The sequence below is a fragment of the Mycteria americana genome, chromosome 11 (genome assembly GCF_035582795.1).
Source record: "Mycteria americana isolate JAX WOST 10 ecotype Jacksonville Zoo and Gardens chromosome 11, USCA_MyAme_1.0, whole genome shotgun sequence".
Lineage (NCBI taxonomy): Eukaryota > Metazoa > Chordata > Aves > Ciconiiformes > Ciconiidae > Mycteria > Mycteria americana.
Window position 1 is genome coordinate 5,521,419 of NC_134375.1, and position 11,378 is coordinate 5,532,796.

An 11,378-nucleotide genomic window follows, 5' to 3' on the forward strand; every position below is an offset into this window, starting at 1 on the left:
ATTAGCTTATTTTTTTTTCATTCATAGCTATAGACTTCATGCATTTTTGTTACAAGAACTAGAAAATGTGCCTGCAACTTCAGGTTGTTCCCATGTTTGTATTCAATCTGCGAATCATATATTTATAGCAAAAAAAAGTTGTTTTTTTTTCTTTAGGCACTTTCAGGCAAGGATAAGGAGTAGTTGTCTAAGTTATCTGCCAAAGAATTCCTGAATGATCATGCATAGGAAAATGTTCTGCATTAGCAGAAATTTTCCCCTTGTACGTGACGGAAAGTGCTTCCCACTTACTCTTTTGAGTGTGTTTAAGAATGAAGGTCCTTACTTGTTTTTACAATGACTATAGAATGTCTTTCTTTTCATGGTAGATGTATTTGTTTGAACATTTCCAGAGCAATAGATATTTACAACTGTAAATTGTAATGTGTAATGCACCACAGAGCCTTGTGGTGCAGAGGATTTTGCCAGGCAGCCTTTCACCTCTCTTCAGTAGTCTGGAAACTGGAGATAATTCTTAAACTGGTTCTTAATTTTTATTATCGCTCTTTCTTCTAAAGAATAAATCCTCTCATTTTAGCACAAGACCTTACAATGCTGGTATCGCAGCCAGCATTACATATATGGCCTGCAGTCCCTTTTTTTTCTGCAGTCAGAATCTGAGACTTGGGAACTTTCATAGAAACACCAAGTATTATTACACTTTATTCATCTGTACCCCTGGCATATTCTCTTATAAGGAAAGATATAATCTCTGTACTCTTTATTTCCTTCAGTTACTCTCCATTTTTATCTCCATTTTGTTTGGATTTTCTTAACATAATATTAACACTGTTTTGGGAAAGATACTTGTCCATTCACCTATATTCTGCCTGACATATAAAATAAATGTGTCATTGGATGTATGGCAAGTAATCAAATTGAAGTGTTTCGCTACTGTTTGGGTAATTTCTGAGTCACAGCTGCTTCTTGGCAGAGCTGAGACGGGGTCTCATAGTTATTTTATCCAATCACTCTGTGGCAGGAAGTCTTCTGTTTCTTCTATTATTAGCCATTCTGAGATTCTTGAAAGGCCTTATGGCTGCTTCTGGTGAGGACTTGAATGTGGTTCACACCTGAAACAGCATTCAGGTTAGTGGCCATTTCCTTAGGGAGCATGAGAGGTGATCTAGGCATTAGTTACAGATCTTCCATGGTAATCAAGCGAGTGTCCGTGTTGCCATATGTCATGCTTCTGACACCTGACCCTTGCCTTGTCCTATCACTTTTTGAGTGGAGGTAATGCCTGCAACTATTTGTAGCCAAAATATAAACATCCATAATGCTTTATTTTTTTTAAAAATAAATTTTAAAAAATAATCTACCTGGGTTGTAGTCAGGGGATGGCATGAAACCAGTGCTTTGAGTTATTAGATTGAACTGTATCAGAATTGAGCCAACAGTAGTATCTGCCTTTAAAAATGTTAATATTCTATATGACTGCAAGGCAGGTGCCCAAAACTCCCTTCATATCTTTGCCAAACACTAGGCTTGTTGCTGAAACCTCTAAATAAGCCTGTACGTTATGAAAGCAATCACAGAGAGACGAACCGCTAATGGGTGAACTAGATAGTAGGTTTACCCACAATGGAATGTTTTAGTGGAAAGGTACTCTTTAGAAAGACAGAAAAGTTACTTTATGAAGCAATTGCACATCTAACAGATGTGTTTTCCATGCTCACATTTTCTCCTCTTCTCAGGTTCCTGTGCATTCTGATTTTGGGAGGGAACTGTTAAAGCGGGAAGCATGTGTTACCCTTTGTGTTCTAAGCGCAAAGCACAAGAAGCAGCAGTATGCATCTATAGTACACAGGTACTGCTAAGGGAAAGCATTCATGACACAGGAGAAATGAAATATTGCCTTACGTATGTATGCTCCAATGGAACGCACTCAAGGAAAACATTCAAAGATTTTTAGTTAGTATGGTAAGAAACCTTTTATTTTTTTTAATGTGCACTGTGTTTATGGCTTGATCATAAATAATAATACAAGGTTTTTATAAAGAGCAACTACTTTTTTTCCTTCCATCCAGATGGAAGCAATAAGAAGAATGTTGAAGACTGGTTTTAGATCAGACTTAGTTTCTACTTTTCTAAAATAAAAGATTGTGTTTTTGACTTTAGAATTTCAATCTGAATGTACTTTATTTAGCTTTGAACAGCAATATTAATTGTTCCAGGAAGACCTTTTCATCAAGAAATTTGTATTTTCAGTAACAACCAAAATACCAAGTGATTATAGTACCAACATGTAATTTCCTATAGATTTCACCTTGATTGTGGTCTCAAGGAGAAGAGATAGTGGCCTATTGACCTCATAATAGCTTACTCTGTTTTGTGTTCTGAAAAGTTTATTGCTATATTGTATAGGTAAATGCTAATTGTTAACTGTGGTCCTGACATGACAAATAAGGAATCTTTTGCCATGTTGCTTTAGAAAGTACTTTATGGGGTCTGGCTAGTGGTAGAAGATGGAGGTTTGAAGAACGTTTTCTTCTGCAGGGCATTACAACAGGCTTTATCTTCATATCAAATATCCCAAATTTACAGGCCACTATATAGGAGCATAGTTTGCCAAGTAGAACATAAAGCCATTAACTTTACTACCCAATTTAGGTAGATGTTTGCGTGGAACATAGCTTGTAAAAGTACTCTGATTCTTTCATCTCAAAATTTATCATATTACATGAAGATTCTGCTGGTTGTTATTATAGGACAGTATTATGCAGTCAGTGAACATGGAGGCAAAGTATTATACTGTTGTACTGACATTTACTTACTACTGTATTTCTGAAAGTTATTTGACTTTCTTTTTCTATGTTAGTCACTTTATAAATGAAGTTAAATAAAAGTTCTTCTTTGCCCTGTGAAATCTAGTATTTGAGGAAATGGAAAATATTGGAAATAATAATTTACAGGAGGGTAACATCTAAATGGAAATCGTATGTATTAGCTTAAAATAGAAATGAAAAATATGCATTCCAAAAAGCAAAGTAAGCTTTCATGAAATTATTAATTTCTAGCTATTAAGCACTAACTTTTTCTTGAGCAAATAATAATTATGCTGCATCACAGTATTGCTGCTGGAGAAATGAGTAGACAGTTGCTTTTATTATTGTTGCAGAATACTAGGTGGTTATATCACTTCCTGAATATGAGCATCTACTCATCAGGTTAATACATAAGTGGCTGCTTCACTTTCTCCATGCTAAAAAATTAGGCCCTATTACTGACCCATGAGTCACTTATTCAGTCTGTTCCTGATTTCATCCTGTAGAATAGAAAGAAGATGATAGAGCTGACAGAAGAAGAATAGTATGGTGTTTGGATGTTCTTCTTGGTGGCCTAAATAAGATATAAATTTTGGTGGTTTTTTTTTTTTAGAATGCAGGCCAATTTTCTTTTCCACAAATGAGAAACAAAGGAGTTAAGGTACTCTGTGAAGAGTGTTTCTGGAAGGAAAATATTTTAATTGGTCTTTATATCTAAAAAGCACTTGGAAATAACACAGGCTGAACAATTAAGAGGCAAGTGCATGCTTGTGTCGGTGACTTGCTCCCTCTCTGTCCCTCAGGAAATTTTACATCCTTTGGCAACCAGTCAGCTAGAGATTTTTTCCATGCTTAACAGAGAATGTAAGTACTTAACAGTTACTGCAAATGTAATTGTGAAGAGAGCATATTAATTTCAATGTTGCTCCCCTCGACTCTGATAGAAACCTTTGTATAGGTGATGGGTAGTTTGTGCATAATGAATCTGCTGTATGAAACATACTGCACGGGATGCATAGGTGGTCTATATATATGTGGCTAGTCTAATGCATCTAGGCTTGTTAAATTTACTGCTTATGCACAGGAAGTTTGTGGCAAGACTTCGCTGTGTGTGGAAATGTGTGGCATTCTTGTCAAAACTGCATCCACAGTGCTGCTGTTCCAGAAATCTCGTAGTCTTCAAATTTCTCCTGGACAAGAATTTGAGACAGAAAAAGTGTTCACGCATAGGAAAACCTGGCTGTATGGTATTCCCACTGCAATCATAGCAGCATAATGGTTAAATCTAGAATTGCATTGTCCAGTTAAGTAGAACTGTTCCTATTTTGTATGAAAAACTGCAACAAGTCTGTCTGTTGGCAGCATGTTCTGTTGAGCTAATCTTTTGTTGGCTAATACAAGCTTTGAGAAACATCCCAACTTGTTTCAAAATATTGATTAGTTTTGGATGTCTCTTAAATATCCTGAAAGCCTTTCTGTTTATTTTATACTTAACGCTGTCTTCCATCTCAGGTGATTCATTGAGTATGCAGGGTAAATCTTACATTTATTTTAGCAGATAATTTTAGACAGTGGTATGTGATACGTGGCATTTGGAATTAGAGTCAGATTTTCATTTACTCCAGGGCTTTTCCATATGTTTCCTATTAGCAGCTTTGTTCTCAACCCTCTAGTCTCCCCAGAAAGGAGGAAAAAAAACCCAAAACCAACACAAACCCAAGAAACAATCTTTAATTCTAAATGTAGAGAAGGAGAAAAACACTAGGCTCCAGAACATGATTTTGTTATTTTTAGTTTACCATTGTTTTTATTGTCATGCTGGTATTAAATTCTGATCAAAATGAAATAGTAATGTTTCTTTTGTCTGTTGTGGTGTACCTTAGTTTTTCTGGATAAATAGTGCAATATTTTAACTGGGATTCTGCTCTTAAGACTGTGAAATAGCAGGTGGTGATGTTTGGTGGTATTCTTAGTATTTCCATTTGAATTTTCTTCTTTTCTTTGAACTTCATTGGAGGAAAAAAAAAAAAAGCTTGTTTTACTAATTTTTTTGTTCTTGCTAATCTATCATTAAAAACCAAACACTTGTGAAGTAGACTTTTTCGGAAAGGAGGGCAACATGGGAAAATATCCAAAAACTTTGAGTAATGGAGAGAACAAATTGGCCTAGTTCAGACTTGGAAAGTTGAGACCTCTTGGTTTTATTCAGCTTTACTGGGCAGTCTTCTCTGAGATATTTGAAGTTTCTTCAATGGATTCCAGGGAATGCAACTACTTGTAGAATTACTAGTAGTAAATATCAACATATTAGCTAGAAACTTAAGCTCTGAAAGATTTAACTCTCTAGATTTAACTTAAACTTGAAAAGCAATGTTGAAAGATTAGTAAATGGCCAGCTATGGTTGAACGAATATGGTGCATAGTTTGATGTTGGGAATAGCTGTCTTTGAGAGACAGCAGAAATTGCTTCTTAGGACATAGGTAAATGTTTTTTGAAATTACATTAAATTATGTCAAAATTTCATAACAGTGAAGTTGTATCAGATTTCCTATGCATAACCTGTTTTAGCTAGCTGAAATATTTTACCACTTTAGCAAACCAATATGAATGGTTAAAAACCTGCATATCTTAATTTATATGCTTTTTACTACTGGTCTGATTTTAGGCATTTCCCTCACTTTTGGGAAATGCTGGTGCAGGAATTCCTGGTGGGATACTTGCTGATGTGAATCTTTTTGGAAGTTTCCACTATGTTTAGAATAGCCAAACTTTCATTTCTTGATTTCTTGAGGAAAGGAAGCTTTTGTCTTTGTCACTTATTTCACTCAGTATCTTTTGATCCTCATTGCCAATTATAACCAAATTTGACACAGGATAGAGGGAAATATATATGTACTTGTTAGCAACTTGTGAAAAATAGCAGCTGGGCAGAGGAAAGTGCTCCAAAGAGGTACTTCAACTGAGGAAAAGACAGTTACAAATTCTCCTCCGTAGAGTAAGCAGACAGATGGCAAGATGAAACAGAGATGTTGACCAACCCCTTGGCATACTTTTAGCTCTGTCACTTGGCAGCCAAACAGGTGGTAGCTGTGGAAGGCAGCTGTAGGAGAATATGCTGAGGTGTTGGTGTGAGGTGGAGACAAGCTGGAAGAACCTGAGGGTTGTAAGACTCAAATCCATAGGAATCCAGGCTTCTGTAGCATCCTTGTTCATGGAATAACTTCGTGTCCTGGTTTCGGCTGGGATAGAGCTAATTTTCTTCCTAGTAGCTGGTATAGTGCTGTGTTTTAGATTTAGTATGAGAATAATGTTGATCACACACTGATGTTTTAGTTGTTGCTGAGTGGTGCTTACACTAGTCAAGGACTTTGCAGCTTCCCATGCTCTGCCGGGTACACAAGAAGCTGGGAGGGGGCACAGCCAAACTGGCCCAAGGGCTATTCCATACCATATGACGTCATGCTCAGTATAGAAACTGGGGGGAGTTGGCCAGGGAGCGGTGATTGCTGCTCGAGGATGGGCGGGGCGTTGGTCGGTGGGTGGTGAGTGGTTGCATCACTTGTTGGGGGTTTTTTTGTTGTTTTGTTTTTCCCTGGGTTTTGTTCCTTTCTCTCTCTCTCTCTCGCTCTCGTTATTTTCCTTTTCATTACAATTTTTATTATTATTTTTGTTATTTTATTTCAATTATTAAACTGTTCTTATCTCAGGCCACGAGTTTTCTTACTTTTGCTCTTCCAATTCTCTCCCCCATCCCTCTGGAGGGGGGAGGGTGAGCGAGCGGCTGCATGGTGCTTAGTTGCCTACTGGGATTAAACCACAACACTTAGTTACAGCAACGCTGGGAATGAAGAGGTTGTCCTTATCTTTCTAAAGCAGCCCAGGATACTGTTAGCCTTCTTGCCGCAAGGGCACGTTGCTGGTTCATATTCAACTTCTTGTCCACCAGGACCCCAGGTCTTTTCCTGCAAAGCTGCTTTCCAGGTTGTCCAGCATTTACCGGTGCATGGGGTTGTTCCTCCCTAGGTACAAGACTTTGGACTTCCCTTTGTTGAACTGCATGAGTTCCTGCTGGGCAATTTCTCCAGCCTATTGAGGTCCCTTGATGGCAGCGTAACCCTCAGGCATACCAGTCACTCCTTCCACTTCTGTGTCATCAGGGAACTTGCTGAGGGTAATCTGCCCTGTCATCCAGATCGTTAATGAAGCTGTTGAACAGAATCGGAGCCAGTGTTGACCCCTGGGGTATGCTGCTAGTTACTGGCCTCCAACTAGAATTCACTAGATTGCCACCCTCTGCTCCCTGCCATTCAGCCAGTTTTCAGTCCACCTTACTGTCTGCTCATCCAGCCCATACTTCATTGTGCTTTTATGATGTTACAACTCTTTTTTTCCTAAGGTCATGCAGTGATACCCAAATAGCTGTGCTCTTTCTGTGCATAGTGGACACTGACACTTCTGTGCATAGTGGACACTTTTAGCCAGTTTGCCAGATACACTGAATTCCTGCAGGTTTTATGTAAATTCACAGCTGGGCAGAGGAGGAAGACACTATTAATACTGGAAAAAGGAAGACAAATCAACACTTTTCACCTTCTTTAACTTGTTTAGCAGCAAGAGAAAGAATCTAGATGATCTGTGAGTTTCATGCACTAGTATGCAGACAACCAAGTAGTTGATTCCGAACCCATAGTTCTGACCTATGGATATATTGCTGTGAAGGAAATAGAGGAAATAAAGAAGATACTGCATTGGAACTGATATTATTAAGGATATGAGGTGGAATGGGATTTTGTGATGGGAGATTGAGGGTTGCATGGTGTAGATATCTTTACAAAACTATTCTTCATTAGGTGTCTCGCAGAACAAACATCTCAAACTGAAGTGGTTTGACACTTCAAAATTTTGTTTTTATTTGTTTGGCTTTTCAATATGGATATGAAAGAAATCCTGTTTTATTGAATATGCATTTTGATTTACATGGTATACGCTTGCCATACCTGCTGGTGCAAGTTAAAATAATGATTTGATAGTATCTTATATTCTTTAAACTTTCAGTATCTTATTAAGTTTGTTGTTATTTGTCTACTAATGTTGTGTAACTTCTGTATTATTTTTTGTATTGCTGTCTTTTAAAGTACTGCATTAAGTAGGTTGATAGTAGGGAAAGAGGCAGGGAGAAGACTTGGAGGGATGAGGTTATTTCGTCCTTTAGCAAGTTAATGGTGTAGAGCAGGACATAGAATTCAGTCTTCAGAAGTATTCAAATAGTACTTTAGTATTCAACTAGGCTACTCTACTTAATCAGTATTTGTGAAGTTTACTGTGCTATTACTGTCCAATAACAGTATTTGTTATTTATTCTTTAGAATTACTTTTCCTTCTATTGGTAACAATAGGCTGCCATCCTCTGGTGAAATTTGTTAATAGTCTTCTTGTAGGGACCTGACAGATTTTCAGAAGAGAGAAGCCCATTAAAGTTTGGAAAGCTTAGATGTAATAAATATTAATTTTTTAATTAGAGAGATGTAGTTACTTGTACAAGGAATAAGTAGTAAGAGAAGTCTCTTAGAAAGATTTATATCAAACCTCTTTCTCCGTTTCCTTTTTCCATAACATCTGTGGAGAATGTAAAAGTAGAGTTGATTTCTTGACAGTTTTTCTCCCTGTCTGCTGATACTGAACTGCCTTGTTCTGCAGAAAGACTGTTGAACACCAGTGTATTATCATTAGTTAGCTATTGTTCTCTTAATTTCATTGCTGTCCGTATTCAGAAATCATTGCTGAAACTGTGTAAGGTGCATAAACTTGGGTTTATGTTAAAGTATGCCAAAGATACAAGGTATGTAAATTATTAGTTATTATTACCCATAAATGCTAGCTGAAGAATGTTATCTGAAAATAGTGGAGGGTCATTGAACATTTTTTTTTCTCAGAGATGACAGAAATCCTATGAATTTATGTGACGTGATATAGGAAATTACTCTTTTTTTCTAAAAATGACTCTTACAGGGGACAGTTAGAATGAACCATTTGATACTTACCTGACTTAATGCAAAATTGCCAATGTAGTTTAAGTCATAGGTAAAGTTTTTTAAACTTCAAAGCTAGCTGAATTTGCCTTGAAGATGATGAAAAGCTAAGCAGTTGATAAAATCCTTTAGAGATTATTAAGTGTGAGAGTGGAGATAGTATCTTCAAAATTGTGTTGCAGTTTCTTGTATGAATGTTATATGTATTCATGGATGCTGACTATAGAAAGAGTTTCTCAGTCTGAATGCATGGCAAAGAGGAAAGAGTGAGAAGGCAAGAGGGTTTTTAAGTCTTCGGAAGGATAAGATCAAGACTATATAGTCTTCTACCTGTTAGGACTCTGCTACATTTTTACAAAGCTTTCCCATTATATTGACTTCAACAGGGGACCTAAAATTTGGTGAAACTCTAACGAGAGTACCTGTAAAGTATTCTTAGGTTTAGAAAGTATTAACCATGCTTTCTAGGGACTAGGACTACTCTGCTAAAGCCATGCCCCAAGGAAAGTTTCAGATGAGGTCCAGGACTGAGTACACTTTCTGGAGTCTGTATTAGGATCATTAACTAGCCTCAGCCAACACTCCTTGCCTTAGGAGACCAAAAAGCCCAGTGGCCATTTTTCTTACATGTGCCTGGTGGTTAGTCACAGGAACACAGGCAGTTTGAACAAAGGCAAGAGGGATTTTATTTTTTCATGTGGCAACCTGCTCACCTGTGGGCCTTTGTTATGTTTGGAAATCTTACGCAAAATGCAGTTATTAAGATTTACTGAGAATATCGGTAATTGCTTCCAAGAGCTCCTTGCTGCTGAGTAGGTTTATTGGCAGTGGGTTGGTTGTGTTGCAGTACTGCTTTGGAGTAGAGACGTGTAGCCTAACAAAAGGAAGCAGAAGGTGTTCTACATGTGTTCAGACTTTAGTCCATCTTCTTAAATGTCTTAGTCTTGTCAGATGCAGCATTCCTGTTGTCCATTGCATAAGCTTCAATTAGATAAGGAATAGTTTGCTTTCTCTATTATGTTTCCTTTTAATCCTTACCACTAAATTAGTGTAGAATAAAGTACTACATTACACTGTGAGTTTATTCTTTTAGTTAAGCTGCAGAATTTGAATCAGCTTTTCTATTTATGTTGTCATTGCTGTCTTATGTAACTAGTATAGCATGAGTGTTTAAGAATACATTTAAAATAATGATTCATACATATGTAATTATTTTTCTGTTATTGATTCTATTCTTTTTACTAGCACTGTACTTGCTCTTTGTGCTTTCAGCTGAAGATTTGATTGAAGTCCACCTTTATCCCACTTACTTGAGGTGAAAACTGTTAACTTAGTGTTCTACAAAGTAGATAAAAGATTTTGAAATTTTCCTTCCATCTTTCATTCTTAACCTTCTTTAGGATTGAACTTCTTTTTGCTGTTATGTTGCTACTTGACCACTTTTCCACTGGAAATCCCTCAAATCTTTTTTGGCTCTTGATTACCCTCTGGTCATTACAAATTTTCCTGCCTCATCCTTGATTTGATTTGCCTTTTCCTCTATCTTTTCAGTAGTAAACTTCCTAAGCAGTGAACCTTTTGTGGAACATTAAGGACTTCAGCTTTTTAGCTGTTACTACATAAGAATGGGCATTTATTTCAAATCCTCACTTTCTTCTTGGACAGTTAGTTGTTATTGACAGTGCTTTGTCTCTCTAGTAGGGGGTTATGAGCTGTTTATGGCAGTATAAGGCAGGGTAGCCTATCATTAAGGGAAGGTTGGTATTTCCCAGAGGGTATGAATGTGCACTTGTGCTGTTACCATGAAAGTAGGAGGTGCTCCCACTTGAGAATGAATGTAAAAATTTTGTGTGACGATGATTTACTCTAGGGTAAATGACTAGTCTGTGTGGTGTGTTATTCTTTATGTTACTAGGCTGTTTCATTCTCAGTTACTTATTTCTGCCCCTGCTCTTTTCAACGTTCTTCCATGCTCCACATAAATCTCATAGAGGTGGCTTAAAGAGTTGGCTGTTTCCCTCTGTAGCCTTGTTAGATTTGTTACTGTTGGATTTATTTAAAGTGCAACGTATAGAGAGTCTCAGACTGTATCTTCACTGGGAACGCAGAGTTGCAGTTAAAGCTGGTGTGCATTCCCTGTATGAACTGTACGTCAACAGTTCTGTTTCCTGTGAGTGTAGTAACTAATTCCCTAGTGGAAAAATCTACTGAAGGTATAGCCTTTTTTCCTATATATACATCAGGCTTGTCTTCTAACACCAGTCTATGTGTAGAGATCATAGCTCTTCATGCATGATGACATAGCTATGGCTGAAGAAGTCCATGATATAAATTAGACCAACTGATGAAGAATATACTCATTAACTACTATTTTCAGTACTGATCACTGCTTTCCCCATGTTATTTGCTAGGGAAAGCACTCCTTAGAAACATCTTCAGAAGTCAGGAATAAAAGGATGCTTGGTGATCTGCAGATTTGTTTAGTTTTTATTCTGCCTTGAAGTGTTTTACAGAATTTCTGTTTGCAAAAACCGTTCTTCA

The 11,378-nt window shown here is 37.2% G+C and overlaps 1 protein-coding gene across 1 annotated transcript in view; it reads left to right on the forward strand.

Moving 5' to 3' along the window:
- CENPP (centromere protein P) overlaps positions 1-11,378 on the forward strand; it is a 153,795-nt gene that overhangs the window by 54,603 nt on the left and 87,814 nt on the right. The gene's annotated exons all lie outside the window — the stretch shown is intronic.